The sequence below is a fragment of the Podarcis muralis genome, chromosome 1 (genome assembly GCF_964188315.1).
Source record: "Podarcis muralis chromosome 1, rPodMur119.hap1.1, whole genome shotgun sequence".
Taxonomy (NCBI): domain Eukaryota; kingdom Metazoa; phylum Chordata; class Lepidosauria; order Squamata; family Lacertidae; genus Podarcis; species Podarcis muralis.
The window spans coordinates 41919526-41937366 of NC_135655.1; the positions used below are offsets into that span (position 1 = coordinate 41919526).

A 17841-nucleotide genomic window follows, 5' to 3' on the forward strand; every position below is an offset into this window, starting at 1 on the left:
GAGGGGGCACCCAACAGTATGTTTCCCAAGGTCCCCTGTAACTTGCCCCTTTGAATATTGTCATCTGTCTCCAGCAGCCTGCATGGTTTGTTGAGACTTCCAAGCTATAACCTCAAATGCACCTAGAAGTGATTTCCACCAATGGAAATGAGTAAATAGGCATAAAATTGTACTGCCACAGAGACTTTTAAAAGGATGATGAGGCGAGACTTTGTTTGCAGATGCTGTTCTGTTGTTAAGAACTTCAACAATTCTAGCCTTGAGAATCCTAGTCATCAATACGCAGAGGAAAAATTCAACTCATCCCAGTATAATGGTTCCTTTTTATGAAACCTGGTACCGGTTACAAACTTACAACATTTTTAGGGATCCTGATTTAACAGGCAAGGCCATCTTCTCCCAGTCATGCCCTCCTGTCACTCACCTGACATCACATGATACCAGGTGTGGGGCAGGTAAAGCCACAGCTGCAAATGATCCATCAGGAGCCTTAAGGGTGTGCTCTCAATTGTTCCTTTGCAAATGTGGTTTGCATTTGTTGCCATTTAAATTCGGTACCAAAGGCAAGCTGCACAGCTAGGGTCAGATCCACTCAGCGGCTCCTGATATTAGCCCCCCAGTAGATCCAATGTCTGCTGGCTGCAACATGGCTTGTTTTCAGTGCCAAATTTAAACAGCGCCAAAAGCAAGCCTTTGCTCCCAATTTTTCTTTGCAAACCTGGGTTGCATTCTGTGCTGTTTAAATCTGGCACTGGATGCAAGCTGTGCTGCTTTTGGCCTAGGTTGGATCCACAAGGAAGCTTCACTCAGAGTAGATCCAACTTGGCAGCGTGGCTTGTATTTGGTGCTAATTTAAACTGGACCAAATGCAAGCCACAGTTTGCAAGCTTTGCAAACCATGCTGCTTTCGGACTGTGTCAGATTCACATGGGAGCTCCCAGTCAGGAGCTCCCAGTGGATCTGACCTGGTAGAGTGGCTGGCATTCAGCATCCCATTTAAACAGTGGTGCGTGCAAGCCACGCTTTTAAAGGAACAATCGGGAGCAATTTTATGTCTCTATTTTATTTTTAAAACATACAGCCCACCTTTTTAAAATGCAGCTTACAACAGCAAGACTAAGCTTACATACGCATCAATGGATAGAAAATAAGAAGCATGGAGCAGCGATTACAAAAGGGAACAGGATTGAGTCATGACTTAAATAACAATAATCACGGAACAATAATCATAAAAGGGACAGCATTAATATAACATGCTAAAAAGTACTACTCAGCAAAACACCGCCTTGGCAAAATATCTAAAGGACTATAGTACACCAGGGCCTAACAGATCTCACTTGAAAAGGCGCTCCACAAAGTGGGTGAAACCACTGAGAAGGCCCTGCTTCTGGTAATTTTAGAACCAACTCCAAAACTGGGAAGGGAAAGGAGGTGTACAGAGCCTTCAGAGAATGGAATAAAAATAATGGTACGCTAGTGTAGTATTGGTAAGCCAAAGAGTTAACCTTGCTGACACTTAGAATTTGGTAACAATGTGGGAAGGCAGCCTCACTTGTGTTTGCCAGTCGGCATTGATGAGAATTGGCTAAGATATTGTTACAGTGGTACCTTCGTTCTCAAATGCCTTGGTACTCAAACAACTTGGAACCCAAACACTGCAAACCCGGAAGTAAGTGTTCCGGTTTGTGAACTTTTTTAGGAAGCTGATCATGCTCCGTTTTGAGTGCTACACTTCTGATTTGAGTGTCACACTTCCATTTTGAGTGTTACGCTGAGGTCTGTCTGTTTTTGCTATTTATTTTGAGTTTTTTGTTTTTGAGGCTTTTTTGGTTTGTTTTTGTGACTGTGTGGAACCCAGTTCAGCTACTGATCGATTGATTGTGTGACTTCAGTACATTGATTATTGCTTTCATTTCATGGATCAATGGTCTTGTTAGATAGTAAAATTCATGTTAAATTGCTGTTTAGGGGTTGTTTTTAAAAGTCTGGAATGGATTGATCCATTTTGCATTACTTTCTATGGGAAAGCACGCCTCGGATTTGGAACGCTTTGGCTTTGGAACAGACTTCCAGAACGGATTGAATTTGAGAACCAAGGTACCACTGTACTGATGTTTGACATGCTTTAAAAAAGAGCTAGATATATTACACTCCTGCAGCAGAGTGTAATATAACAGTGGAGTGCCCCTCTTCTAAGGTATAAAGTCACAAAGGCACATTTTAAACAAAAGTCACTGTATGAGTGGGAGTGGCAGGGAGGGGGACAGTTGCTGTTGTATCACTTATCCTTGTGTGGCATTGCAAGCAATTCTGGGCTACAGCTCTCAGGTTAATAACTGCTTCATGGGCACTCCGAGAATATTGCTGTTGCGCGTGACCATTTATGTTGCAGTGTGTAAAACAGTTGCTGTGATACTCATGCAATTACTTTCCACAAAGCAAGAATCCCGTGTCCCTGGGAGAAGAATTGCATTTTCCCCAAAGGCAAAATGTAATGCAGCCATAGTGAGGGAAAATGTGATAGCCATGTGGCTGATATCCCTACAGTCTAGAGAGCGGATGTCTGGACTGCATGCAACAGAGCAGTAGTGGCTGCACATTTACTACAGAAAAACTAATATTATAGTTGGGAAATGCCCTCTGAAATACACTATTTTTCTCTGAAACTACCAGTAGAGGGCAACATCACCAACACAAATGTACAATGGCTGGGAAAATGCACTATATGCGCTTTAGCATTTAAATAAGATAGTTTTAGACACACAAAGTTCATTTACAGTACAATTATATTAGCTTATGAGGCAGATTAGAGGTCCCACCTATTGAAATCAGGACTGATGTGCAAAGGATGTTGTTTGTGCTTCCAGGATCACCACTGCATTTCCAGCTAATTGAGCCAGCATTTAAAATCCATTCTAGTTCCCCTTTTATAATGTGTTTTAATGGCATTGGCCACAAAAACAGAATTTCTGCTTCGTAAGCATATTTTCAGCTTGGATTGCTGCCTAAAACCATTGTTCCATTTCTAAAGAAACAGGAGGTTTTTCAGTCCTGTAATGATATTATTTTGCAGGTGATTTCAGGTAGCTTTGCCATTAAAGCAATTCCATTTTCTGAAGAATCCCAAGGCGCATTAAGTGGGTGGGCATGGCTGACACCCTCATTTCTTCTTAATGAGAGAAACAATCATCCTTAAATCAGAGTGCCTGGATCTCCACTAGCCTTGTACACATAATAAATGTTTTTGCATTCAAGGTCTAGGCCAAGGATGGTAGAAAGCCTCTTGGCAAAAAAGAGCACTGGGCAGCAGTGCGTGGGCAGGTAGAGGCCACACACCAAGGCAAATCCAGGCAGCAGGTAGGGAAAGCATCCACACGGACATAGACCCTTCCCTGCCCCACTCATACACACAGGCATACAACCTCGCCACTCTCTCACTGTTATGTACTGAAGTTCTCACCCTGGGCCAGCAGGGGGATACTGTAGATAGTTCAGGTCCACATATGCAAATAAGGGATTGAAAGTGACGTTCAGTGATTGGATAGTTACAGAAAATGGTTACTGTTGTGTTCTAGTGGAGCTCTATATCAGTGTTTCCCAACCGGTGTTCCGCGGCACACTAGTGTGCCGTGAGACGTTGCCTAGTGTGCCGTGGGAGGGAGGCGGGCGAGTCGGGCGGCGAGAGGTGGGGCGGCGGCGGCGAGCACACGCGGGGCGGCGAGCGAGCTCCCTCCCACATCCCATCGCCGCGAATGCAGGCTTTCGCTGAAGCCTGGAGAGCGAGAGGGGTCGGTGCGCACCGACCCCTCTTGCTCTCCAGGCTTAAGGAAGCTATCCCCCCAGCCGCGCAAGCTCCCAGAGCGATGCCAAAGCTGCGAGCACCTTCGCCATCGCTCTCCGACCCGTTCGGGGGGCTGGGGACGGGAGAAGCTCCGGCTTCCCCCGCCCCCAGCCCGCGCAAGGTCCCAGAGCGATGGCGAAGGTGCGCGCACCTTCGCCATCGCTCTGGGACCTTGCACGGGCTGGGGGCGGGGGAAGCCGGAGCTTCTCCCGTCCCCAGCCCCCAGAGTGGGTCGGAGAGCGATGGCGAAGGTGCGCGCACCTTCGCCATCGCTCTGGGACCTTGCGCGGGCTGGGGGCGGGGGAAGCCGGAGCTTCTCCCGTCCCCAGCCCCCAGAGCAGGTCGGAGAGCGATGGCGAAGGTGCGCGCACCTTCCGCATCGCTCTGGGACCTTGCGCGGGCTGGGGGCGGGGGAAGCCGGAGCTTCTCCCGTCCCCAGCCCCCAGAGCAGGTCGGAGAGCGATGGCGAAGGTGCGCGCACCTTCCGCATCGCTCTGGGACCTTGCGCGGGCTGGGGGCGGGGGAAGCCGGAGCTTCTCCCGTCCCCAGCCCCCAGAGCGGGTCGGAGAGCGATGGCGAAGGTGCGCACACCTTCGCCATCGCTCTGGGACCTTGCACGGGCTGGGGGCGGGGGAAGCCGGAGCTTCTCCCGTCCCCAGCCCCCAGAGCAGGTCGGAGAGCGATGGCGAAGATGCGCGCACCTTCCGCATCACTCTGGGACCTTGCGTGGGCTGGGGGCGGGGGAAGCTGGAGCTTCTCCCGTCCCCAGCCCCCAGAGCAGGTCGGAGAGTGATGGCGAAGGTGCGCGCACCTTCCGCATCGCTCTGGGACCTTGCGCGGGCTGGGGGCGGGGGAAGCCGGAGCTTCTCCCGTCCCCAGCCCCCAGAGCGGGTCGGAGAGCGATGGCGAAGGTGCGCGACCTTCGCCATCGCTCTGGGACCTTGCACGGGCTGGGGGCGGGGGAAGCCGGAGCTTCTCCCGTCCCCAGCCCCCAGAGCAGGTCGGAGAGCGATGGCGAAGGTGCGCGCACCTTCCGCATCGCTCTGGGACCTTGCGCGGGCTGGGGGCGGGGGAAGCCGGAGCTTCTCCCGTCACCAGCCCCGAGAGCGGGTCGGAGAGCGATGGCGAAGGTGCGCGCACCTTCGCCATCGCTCTGGGACCTTGCACGGGCTGGGGGCGGGGGAAGCCGGAGCTTCTCCCGTCCCCAGCCCCCAGAGCAGGTCGGAGAGCGATGGCGAAGGTGCGCGCACCTTCCGCATCACTCTGGGACCTTGCGTGGGCTGGGGGCGGGGGAAGCTGGAGCTTCTCCCGTCCCCAGCCCCCAGAGCAGGTCGGAGAGTGATGGCGAAGGTGCGCGCACCTTCCGCATCGCTCTGGGACCTTGCGCGGGCTGGGGGCGGGGGAAGCCGGAGCTTCTCCCGTCCCCAGCCCCCAGAGCGGGTCGGAGAGCGATGGCGAAGGTGCGCACACCTTCGCCATCGCTCTGGGACCTTGCGCGGGCTGGGGGCGGGGGAAGCCGGAGCTTCTCCCGTCCCCAGCCCCCAGAGCAGGTCGGAGAGCGATGGCGAAGGTGCGCGCACCTTCCGCATCACTCTGGGACCTTGCGTGGGCTGGGGGCGGGGGAAGCTGGAGCTTCTCCCGTCCCCAGCCCCCAGAGCAGGTCGGAGAGTGATGGCGAAGGTGCGCGCACCTTCCGCATCGCTCTGGGACCTTGCGCGGGCTGGGGGCGGGGGAAGCCGGAGCTTCTCCCGTCACCAGCCCCGAGAGCGGGTCGGAGAGCGATGGCGAAGGTGCGCGCACCTTCGCCATCGCTCTGGGACCTTGCACGGGCTGGGGGCGGGGGAAGCCGGAGCTTCTCCCGTCCCCAGCCCCCAGAGTGGGTCGGAGAGCGATGGCGAAGGTGCGCGCACCTTCGCCATCGCTCTGGGACCTTGCACGGGCTGGGGGCGGGGGAAGCCGGAGCTTCTCCCGTCCCCAGCCCCCAGAGCAGGTCGGAGAGCGATGGCGAAGGTGCGCGCACCTTCCGCATCACTCTGGGACCTTGCGTGGGCTGGGGGCGGGGGAAGCTGGAGCTTCTCCCGTCCCCAGCCCCCAGAGCAGGTCGGAGAGTGATGGCGAAGGTGCGCGCACCTTCCGCATCGCTCTGGGACCTTGCGCGGGCTGGGGGCGGGGGAAGCCGGAGCTTCTCCCGTCACCAGCCCCGAGAGCGGGTCGGAGAGCGATGGCGAAGGTGCGCGCACCTTCGCCATCGCTCTGGGACCTTGCACGGGCTGGGGGCGGGGGAAGCCGGAGCTTCTCCCGTCCCCAGCCCCCAGAGCAGGTCGGAGAGCGATGGCGAAGGTGCGCGCACCTTCCGCATCGCTCTGGGACCTTGCGCGGGCTGGGGGCGGGGGAAGCCGGAGCTTCTCCCGTCCCCAGCCCCCAGAGTGGGTCGGAGAGCGATGGCGAAGGTGCGCGCACCTTCGCCATCGCTCTGGGACCTTGCGCGGGCTGGGGGCGGGGGAAGCCGGAGCTTCTCCCGTCCCCAACCCCCAGAGCGGGTCGGAGAGCGATGGCGAAGGTGCGCGCACCTTCCGCATCGCTCTGGGACCTTGCGCGGGCTGGGGGCGGGGGAAGCCGGAGCTTCTCCCGTCCCCAGCCCCCAGAGCGGGTCGGAGAGCGATGGCGAAGGTGCGCGCACCTTCGCCATCGCTCTGGGACCTTGCGCGGGCTGGGGGCGGGGGAAGCCGGAGCTTCTCCCGTCCCCAGCCCCCCGAACGGGTCGGAGAGCGATGGCGAAGGTGCTCGCAGCTTTGGCATCACTCTGGGAGCTTGCGCGGCTGGGGGGATAGCTTCCTTAAGCCTGGAGAGCAAGAGGGGTCGGTGCGCACCGACCCCTCTCGCTCTCCAGGCTTCAGCGAAAGCCTGCATTCGCGGCGATGGGATGTGGGAGGGAGCTCGCTCGCCGCCCCGCGTGTGCTCGCCGCCGCCGCCCCACCTCTCGCCGCCCGACTCGCCCGCCTCCCTCCCACGGCACACTAGGCAACGTCTCACGGCACACTAGTGTGCCGCGGAACACCGGTTGGGAAACACTGGTCTAGGCCACCCCCTGCAAAAAGGCTACTGCTACCACAATGTCCAGGGCTGCAGAGATGCAGGTTCAAACCCTCACTCAGCTGTGGAGCTCACTGGGTGACTAGGGGCTGCTCCACTGCCCTTAGACTAACCATGGAGAGCATGGGATATGCAATGGCCACAGCTGAGAGATGGGGAGAGGCAATCTAGGTGTAAGGTGGTTTGCCAAATCATTTTGTTGGGTTTTCAGAAGCTATCATTACTGGGCTGACTATTGTAGACGGTGCTTTTGCATGCTCTTATTTCATTAGCTATGCAGAACATTGCCCTGATTTTTCTTAAGTTACGTTTTCCCATAAATTGTTGCTGAAATGCCAGTATGATGAAAAGAATTCCAAAATCCATGGTAGGGCTATGCGTTACTGGGCCAACGAAATGTTTTCTTATGGGCCAGCATGACTATCTTTGTTAGTTGATGCTGATAGGACCCTTTAATCACACAAATCTAAATTTCCTGGGAGACCCTTGAATCCCTCACACAAAACGCTGACAGTTTGGAGGGGATCATAATTGCCGAGGTGATTTGAAAGGAGTTTGCGTGCTGCCGGATTCCAAGAATGGAAAAGGCACAGAATTGAGAAACTGTCTTTGGTACGGAAATAACTAGTTATACCGTTGCTCTTGAGACAAAAGCAAGTCCTGAACTCAGTAGGAGAGGAAACATTTTAGTGCAGCTACATACTTAATATGGATATTAGTTACAGGTCTGCTTTACTTACCATATATGAAAGACCATCTGCTGAAGAAAACCAGGTCACAGCGACATCGTAGTCAGGAAGTTCCCCTCTTCAGTTTGCTGCTCTTATGCACTATGAAGTATATCTGGGATAGAGGCATGTCCAGACTTGCCATGCACCCTCTGATGCTCTGAACTACACTGGAAGCCTTAAATGCTATGTGCTCTCAAGGCTGCAAACCTAGAATCCCTTTGCTAGTGAGCAGGGCTTTTTTTCAGTTGGAACTCGCCAGAATTCAGTTCCAGCACCTCTGAAGTGGAGGCCATTGCCATCCCAAGAGAACAAGGGAGGTGTTCATGGTGAGTCCTAGCACAGTTGGACTTACTTCTGATTCAACATGCGTAATAGTGATCTGTGCTGCTCTGTAACATGCACCAAACCAAGCTCACTATACAGTTTTGCTACTTTCAGTAATTTTTGTTCAGAATTACAGCTTGGGGAGCCCGAATCATAATGTTTGGGCAAGGGCCCAAAAGGTGAAATAATTATTTATGTTTTCATGATGAATTCTACCTCTCTGTATAATAAAAGTTGCAGTGGTGGTTTTCCTGCAATGTTAGTAAAGAAATAGAATCAATAAAAAAACCTTTCAGTTGAACATGGTGTATTAAGGACTTTGAATGTTCACTCAAGCTCCAAAATAGCAGGAAATTGCAGCTGTTAACGGACCCTTAAGAGACACATTATTTAGGCCATACTGATATGGAATGATGTAACTGGTCCCAGCTCCAGCACTTCCTTAGAGCTGGGAGGCTGTCAGTGGCAGGGTGGTGGGTCTAAGTCTAAGGGCTAATCCATACCTCTACGAAACCCAGTTTACTGCCAAATCAGAGCAAACGTCAATCAAGTTTTATCCGGATTGATGTTTGCTCTGATTTAGCAGTAAAGAGCAGGTTTTCCAGGGGACAGTGGCAGGGCAAAGGCAAAACAGCTCAGGCACAAGACAAGTGGAATTGTGGGCATAGTCCCAGATTTTGTCTATTCACTTGAATAGGCATGTGTAACCTTTGCAGCTGAATCAACTATTCCATGTCACAAGTACTGAACTGAAAACCAGTATCATCAACATTAGAGTAGGAAACACGTTTCTTCCCTGTTGTTGTGTATTCTGGCTCCAATACTGACCCCATTAAAAATGTTTGAACAACAGGAGCTGATTCTGACAGTTGTGCACTGCAAGGCAAGAACATCCTTAATCACTTGTGAACTGGAAATAAACGAATGCTGAATATTGTTTTGTAAGGGGCAAAAGAAAAACACCAGGCCATGCTGTAAATCTCAGCGAAGGTATGAAAGTGAAGAGTCACATCTGACAATTGTACCTTTCTTAAAGGCAAGCTTTCAGGCACAATAATCAAAGTTGTATCACCTTTTTAAGGTGGTATTTTTTTCCAGTAGCCAGGCTCTACACAAAATCCAGCTGCAGATCTACACCAGGAATTTCAAATGATTTCAAGTATGTATTCTAAACAAGGAACCCTGGGATTATTTATTAAGTGGCTAGAGACTAAGAACAGAGAATCACAAAGCTACACTTCCCAGAGTTATGGCAATGTGGAACCAGTTTAAAACTGTGGGTTTTAGGACAACACCTAAAAATTTGAAGTTGTCCTGCTCTTCTAGAAGCATACTCATCACCCTGATGTCAAAAATTCTTACTCCTTTCTAGAACTTATTTCTAGTGAGATAATTCAGGGTGAGCTAGAAGCAGAAGCTGACTGTGTTGTCTAGCAGCTGGCTCTGACATATTTATCCCACCTGCACTATCTCCCTTAAGTTTTGCCTTTTTTTAAAGAGAAAGAAAGGTGAGGGGGTTTTCTAATAGACATCATGCAATCTTTTAATTGCATAAACAAATTTAATTAATTAATTTATAATCCAAGGCTGGGGAACCTGTGGCCCTGCAGCAGATGTTGGACTCCAACTCACGTCAGCTCCAGCCAGCGTGACCAATGGCCAGGAAAGATGGAAGATGCAACCCAACAGCACCTAGGCAGCCACAGGTTCCCACTCCTGATATAAATGATAATATGCCAATTAATGGAATCTTTTGAGAGTGTTTTCACCCACCCACTCTCCCACTGACCTTGAATTTTATGAAAAATTGCTGGTCTGACACTAGCTTGTTTAGATTTGTCCTTTTCCATTCCTAATTGTTGTGATCCTAATGAATTGAAAAGAATGCATGACTAACAAGAATGGAATGCAAATTACAACATAATGGATATGCAGCAAAACAAAATTGCATTTGATCTTGCTAGTCAGATATCACTGGCCTTGGATTATTCTCCACTTTTGACAGCCTTGGTTCCAGTTCTGAAAGCAGTGCCATCATAACAGATGCTCTGGAAGCTCTTGGCTGGGCCTGCAACTGATTTCAGACTTCTGCTACAACAGCCAGTCATTTTCAAATCAAACTATTGTTTGTTTGGGCTTTTGAGGCTCCCAGAGGCTTTTGAAGTCTGAGCAGTGCATTACTAGACTAAAGGAAACAATGGAGCACATTAAAATGTGTGTTTATGTGCTTTTATGCCGATGTGCCTAATATGAGGGGGGAAATTAATGATCCGTAGGAACAAAAGAGGTTAGTAACGGGGCAAAGATTTCTCGGGAGACTCCTTTGTGAAAAGCCCTATCAAGCAACACCAAAAAATGAAGAAACAAAAGAGAACAGATGTTGCACACAAAAGACCTTCTTAAATAGGGTTGGCTCAAGACATTTTACTGCCTGAGGCAAAGATGGCATCTCTCCCCATTTCGGACACAGAAGCTGATCAGAGTGGCAACTAAATCTTACTTGAACACTGCTGAAGGGACAGCTATATGCCCCTGAGGGCAGCAGGCTGGCTTGGGGGTTTTGTGGCACCCACAGCTCTGCCCATTCCTGCCCCTCAGCACCAGCCACCTGATATATGCACATAAGAAGGGAGAGCAGGGGTCTTGAAGTTGCCCATCAACAGTTAGTACCTGGATAGAAGACTGAGCAGGGACACAGGTCAGTCTTCTCCACAGTGATGAGATGTATTGTTTCTAGGTTTACACACACACACATTAGTGTATGCAAATTTTGTGCAAATTTATGTCTTGTTTTTGTGATGTATTCCTTTTTTTTTCTTTTTTTTTTTTGCAACGCATGTGTCCAGCCATATAGGGTGGCCTCGCAGGTGCTAATTAAATCTGCTGTTTCTGATGCTTGCCTAGAACTGCACAAACAGGGAGAGGGCAAGGGATATATCTTGGCAGCTCATAACGCAATACAATGGAACCTCGGGTTACATATGCTTCAGGTTATATACGCCACTAACCCAGAAATAGTACCTCAGGTTAAGAACTTTGCTTCAGGATGAGAACAGAAATCACGCAGTGGTGGTGCGGCAGCAGCGGGAGGCCCCATTAGCTAAAGTGGTGCTTCAGGTTAAGAACAGTTTCAGGTTAAGAACAGACCTCTGGGACGAATTAAGTACGTAACCAGAGGTATCACTGTAATGTCTGCTGCTAAGCATGCAGTTAGACAAAATTTAGATAACAATTCTGTAAACATCAGCACTTCATAATAAGTTCAAGTAATGAAGAACTAAGTGCAAATTCTAAGAGAAGGACACTGCCAGACATAAGGAACGTTGCTCATGAAATACTTTTACCTGGGCTAGCAAGCATGTCCTGCATTTCTCTGAGTGGAACAGTACAGCACACTCATCCGGGTCTGAAGGGGGGATGAACGGCTGGTCCAAAATTTAAGAGAGGAAGAAGTGCAGGAAGCGGAGCGAAAGAAATAACTCAGCCTTGAGTCTTCTGCTTAGTCACCTGTACATCTTCTCATAGCCGGTGGACATTTAGCCCAGAAGTGTATGCCGCAAAGACAGGGTTATTAAGACTTTCCTCAGACTCCCTCTCATTTACAGAGCCAAGGTGATGAAGCTGCTTCATCAAGCCTTGGACTCCACTGGCATGGGGTGAAGACACATGATGCACCCACTTTGCTGAAGCTAAAGGTAGAGCTAGGTCTTCTTGGTGCCAGGAGGAGAGTCCAGGTGGGAATTCAACCTGTACTACCTTAAATCCATCAAGGAAGAAAGGTGGCATCTAACTTATATAATACAGGGACATGAGCATAGCCAGGATTTATGGGGGGGGGGGGGGAGAACCTCAGTTAGTTAAGTACAGTGGTACCTCAGGTTAAGAACTTAATTTGATCTGGAGGTCCGTTCTTAACCTGAAACTGTTCTTAACCTGAAGCACCACTTTAGTTAATGGGGCCTCCCGCTGCCGCCGCACCGCCACTGCACAACTTCTGTTCTCATCCTGAAGCAAAGTTCTTAACCTGAGGTACTATTTCTGGGTTAGCGGAGTCTGTAACCTGAAGGGTCTGTAACCTGAGGTACCACTGTGTTTTTATTGATTTACCTGATTTAGGGGGGCTAGTTGCCTCCCTGCCCCCATGTACAGGGATCGCTAACCTTTTTAAGCCTGATTGGGCACATTTGAATTTTTTTGAGCAGGTGCTGTGGACACCACCCTCTGGCACTTCACTCCCACCCAGTGGCGTAGCTTGGGGGGTGCAGGGGGGGCCGGCCGCACCGGGCGCAACATCTGGGGTTAGGGCAAATCCACAGGTTAGGGGGCGCAAATCCATGGGTTAGGGGGCGCAAATCCACGGGTTAGGGGGCGCAAATTACTTGCCTTGCCCCGGGTGCTGACAACCCACGCTACGCCACTGCTCCCACCTCCCTGAATTGGGCCACTCACCAGAACATCCCTCCCCCTGCTGAAAGCGCACGCATGGGCACATGTGCCACTTTTTCAAGCAATCTGGTAGTTTGATCCAGTAGAATTAATCTGAGGGTAGAAAATCGCAGGGAGCTAAAAGAGGAAATGGAAAAGAGTGCCATTCTCCAACTTCCTTCTTCAGCTCTATGTAATGGGGGGAGGGGGAGTCACCACCTTTACCTCCTCATGATCAAGGGGACTCAGTTTTTGTGGGCATAAGGGGAATACCTGGAGGGTATTGTTACACCCACAGGCACCAAGTTGGCGACCCCAGGTATAATAAGTAAGCAGAATGTAAAGAATAGGTTGTGGCTGCTGATTTTGGTGAGACTGCTCAAAGGAAAAGATTCGAAGCCTGCACCTTAAGATGAGAAGTAAAAGTTGCATGTCTGACAGCCTAATGCAGTAATAGAGGTCTGGAAGGATATTTTGCCTTGCAATGATTTACAGAGAGATATGGCAGGATTTCATGAAAGGATGGACTCAGAGGAATTCCTTGAGGAAATTAGTCATTGTTAAGCATTGGCTCTGAGTAAATAGACCCAAACCAAGACCGAGACAGTGTGTCTGAAAGAGAAAACAGGGAACTGAAGCAAGTTGTGCAGCGGTGGTTTTGCTCAAGGTCGATAACGAAGCTGCCACAATAGCAGAGGGGAGACAAAAGGAAACAATCAGCTGAGAAGTTTTCCTGCACGCGCAAGACCCATTCAGGATGAATGGAAACAGCACAAGCATAGCGCTCTTGCGCGGTTGCTTTTCATTGCGCTGGAGCTTCCACAATGAACAAATGCAGCCCTGTTTGTTGGCACCTTGCTAGCAGTAACTGATCCTAGAAGCCAGAATTGTCCACACACACACACACACACACACACACACACACACATTCAGAATACTGTATTGGAGAAAGAATATCCAAGTCTGATCCACTTCCAATGGTAATAATATCAAAACCAGGCAAACACATTAGTTCAGAACTGGCTGCGGGGGGGGGGGGGGGGAGAGCTGTGTGTGTTTGTTTGTGGGTTGCTGAAGTTGATTGTAGCAGTAGGATGGAGGGAGGGGTGATTAATTGCTTTATCATCCCTAAGGGGAAAATAAGGCAGTTGCTGCCTGCGGTATAAACGCTTAAATGGGCATAGTGACTGTTTCATCTGTGTGACAACATTGCTGTTCTTATTATGATCTATTAATCTATTAATAATCACAAATCATCTTACAATACACAGCTTGCCTTCTAACCATTTTCAAACTTGAATTTATCCAAGCAGGAGCATGTGGATTGCTGTGAATCTTATTATTATTTTTCAGCCCCTCCATCTGAAATACCACGTTTGATCTTACATTGGATGTAGTACAAGTGGCGACCATTGTAGGTAGGTGCGTCCAGTTGATGCGCAATCGCTGGCACCATGTGAGTCGTTTTGGAACCAGAAGACAACAAAATGAGGGTGGGGGCTGTGAACAGAACCCCCATGCAAAATGGCTGTTGCCTGGTGTTATGTGCTGAAGTTCTCACCCTGGGCCAGCAGGGGGATACTGTAGATAGTTATGCAAATAAAGGATCGAAAGTGATGTTCAGTGATTGGATAGTTTTAGAAAGTTGCTACAGTTACATTGTCCTGGAGCTCTATATAAGCAGGCTGACTGAGCTCTTCAGTTCAGTTCTATTCTGGCCTCTGAATAAAAAAGAGCTGTTTGAAGAATCGCTGTGTCGTCTGATATGTTCACCCACAACTTAACACCTGTATTGCTGGCCTAAGATCAATTGGTGAAAGACCTACAGCAGGCTTCCTCAACCTTGGCCCTCCAGATGTTTTTGGCTTACAACTCCCATGATCCCTAGCTAGCAGGACCAGTTGTCAGGGATGATGGGAATTGTAGTCTCAAAACATCTGGAGGACCGAGGTTGAGGAAGCCTAACCTACAGTAATAACTGGTTCACAACTCAAGGCACCTGAGTTATTTGCATGGTTTAAGGCTGACATGGAGTAGGGGAACAGGGCCTTTGTCCCTTTAACAGCTGGGTGGCAAGTAGAAATTAAACAGGGAAATCGTTTTCAGGTGTGGAAATACAACCAAGGGGAAGTTTCAACTGTTGACATCATATCTGTCAGACATACTATTTCCTTGGGCCTGCCACCCCCACCTACAAAAGAGGGTACACATTTGCAAGAGTAGGCAAATTTCTATCCTCTTTTTGAGTGCCACAGAGGGCCCATATTTGGTCCAATTCTGGACGCAGAAAATCCTGTTGGCAGCCCCGGTTCTACTGTGTGCAAGCCGTTCTTCTGCCAGCACAAAGTAACTATTGGATAAGATCCAGAAAAGTGTGCATATTGTTTAAACAGCATTTCCTCTGTGGCCCTGTTCCTTACAAGCTCATCTGTTCTCGCAGAATTACGGAACTGGTAGTAATCTCCAAGGTCATCGAGTCCAGACTTCCATTCCATGCAGGGTCTACAATGGAACTATGTTGTGAGATGGGACTACAGCATCCCTGATACATGGCTACCCAGTCTCTGCTTAAAGATCTCCAGCAAGTTTTAGATTTCTGCCTCCTGGTTTTCTGTCCTTTGCTTTCCTGATTTTGCAGGCCAGATTTCTTGATCGCTGGTAATGTTTTATGCTTTTGGAAACAGATTTTGCAATCTGGATCAAATTTGGGTTTTTTCACATGGTTAAGAATTGGCTTTTTGTGTTTCTCGTGGCAGCAGTCAAAATGTGATACCTACACTGGCTAGAGAATGCAATTTCTTTTTTGTTCTCTCTCCCAAGTTAACAGGATTGGTAGATGCTTTTGCAGTGTTCTGTATGAACCAAGTCTTAGGGCTCCTGCACACGCCCACTTGTCCTGCTGCTTTCCCCCAGGGAAAACCCACTCCTTACCGCTTAACTGAAGCAATTGGACCCATGCTTTCTACTCACAAGACAAGGGGAAGTGTGGACGAGCCCTTACTCAGTACAGTGGTACCTTGGTTCTCAAACACCTTGGTACTCAAACGACTTGGAACCCAAACACTGCAAACCCGGAAGTATTCCGGTTTGTGAACTTTTTTCGGAAGCCGAACATGCTCTGTTTTGAGTGCCACACCTCCGTTTTGAGTGTTACGCTGGGGTCTGTCTGTTTTTGCTATTTATTTTGAGTTTTTTGTTTTTGCGGCTTTTTTGTTTTGTTTTTGTGACTGTGTGGAACCCAGTTCAGCTACAGATTGATTGATTGATTGATTGATTGACTGATTGTGTGACTTCAGTACATTGCTTTCATTTTATGGATCATTGGTCTCATTAGATAGTAAAATTCATGTTAAATTGCTGTTTTAGGGGTTGTTTTTAAAAGTCTGGAACGGATTGATCCATTTTGCATTACTTTCTATGGGAAAGCACGCCTTGGTTTTGGAATAGACTTCCAGAACAGATTAAGTTTGAGAACCAAGGTACCACTGTATAGTGACTAAGGATGACAAATAAGCATTCAAATATCAGAAATAGAAGGAATCAATCTAAGATTATAACCCGGCAATCAGTTAGGCTACAGTATTTTGGTTTAAGGCCATTATAACACAATTGTAAAGCATATTTACTCCATTACATTGAATGTGATTTATACCCTAATAAATGTATGTAGGTTTGGCACCAGTGGGAGAATTCCTCCCAAAGCAGATATTACCATCAGAGGAGGAATTTTACTCAGGAACATAGAACGGAAGGAAAGAGCTAAATTCTCCCTCCATGCACGCTCTGAAACAATTAATTCTCAGCCCCACGCCAAGTTGATGCAATTTGCATTTTTAAAAACCTTCAGGTTAAATTGAAAGACATAGTTAGCAACACATTTAGCAATGCATGGAAACGAGTGAAGGAGAGGGTCTGTTTTGACCTAAGTGTATTGCATATTTATTTTTTAACCCCCCTTAAGTTTTAATGTAGGATAACAATAAATTTGTAAAATGCTCTCCCCATTTTCCCATTCAAAAGTGGTAAGCATATACAAATGCCTGCTTTTTTGACTGTCTGTTGTGCACTAATGTTTCCCCTTTCCTAAAATTATTGTAAATTAATATCATTTCATCAAGGTGCTAACATAAATTAAAGACCTAATCTTTGTAGCAGTGAAGTGTGGCTACGGAAAAGTTCCTCCGTTTTCACTGGGGATCCACAGCACCCTTTTCTGCAACGTGCTCCACCCTAATCCTAAATGTAAAAACCAAAAGGAAGCTGAAAACAAATATGAAAATCTCAGAATGTCCTTGACAAAGTATATACACTTTACTGGGGACTGGGAGTAAGTCTCAGTGAACTCTAAGGGACTTACCTCTGATCAGACATACATGGGGTGACTTTGTTAGCTAGCGTGTGGTTTTTTTGAAGCCACTACTAATGGCCTTTGATTTAGCTTTCACTCCCATAAATACTAAAAGCTTCTTTGGCCGAAGGGCGCTTCCAAGCAGTCACTTTGGGGATGAGATTCAGTCACAATCTGGCAGATTTAAGCGCTGCAATTAAAGAAGATTTGGAGGTCTTGTGAAACAAACCTGCTTTCTCCAAAGATCTATCGCCAATGCAGAAATCGACAGGGAAATGGATTGACCATGGGAATAATAGGAGGAAGCTTATTTTCCAGACAATGGCACCAAGCAGTTTCCTGAAATTATAGTTTGTGCTGTGGAGTAGGCTGTAATATTCAGTGGGACTTACTTCTGAGAAAGCATGCATAGAATTGGCTGGCACAGCTGCTGGAACACATCCTTTACACTGTGCGTGAAAATGGAGATATACCATGTGTAAAAGAAACGAACGAGAACAGCTCACCCTTTTTCTTTGTCCTGCCTGTTCTTAGGGTTGTTCGTCACAGATCCCTGTGTCAGGAAGACTCCTCTGTCCTTTCGCTCCTTTTCCTCCTCTGCTCCTTTTAAGCATTTGTTGTTTCTACAAAATTGGTTGCAAGGCAGAAACAGATTTTCATTTTTAATAACAACTGAGCTTCAGGTTCCCAAGAGAAGAAATGTTCTCCATTGGATACAAGAAGGTCTTGTGTCACCCAAATTCTTTATTTATTAAAGAGACAGAACAGATCCTCTTACTACCCCCTCTCCATCCCACCCCTTGTAAAGACACCTCCCTAAATCAGATAAGATGTTTACAGGGCCTTCATCTCCTCCACCCATCCCCAAGATATTAGAAGATGTCCTTGTGAAGAAGTAGAACAAGATGTTTTGCCCTCATTTTGTTGCATCCCCTTAGCTTGCCTTGATAGTGCTAAGAGAGGTAGCTTGCTAGCAATCCATCAGTTAAGCATAGCAGAATGGTCCCCTGCATAGTTTGTACTTTTTGCATACAGATGGAATTCTTCCCTCCTCTTTTTTGATCCATTAGACCTGTACT

At 48.5% G+C, this 17841-nt stretch overlaps 1 protein-coding gene across 1 annotated transcript in view; it reads right to left on the reverse strand.

Annotated features, from left to right (window-relative positions):
- Positions 1-7749, reverse strand: part of BMF (Bcl2 modifying factor) — a 79609-nt gene extending 71860 nt beyond the window's left edge. The window contains exon 1 of the mRNA XM_028722314.2: positions 7675-7749. The gene's annotated coding sequence lies outside the window, so the exon portion shown is untranslated. The remainder of the gene's footprint in view (positions 1-7674) is intronic.
- Positions 7750-17841: the final 10092 nt, after the last annotated feature.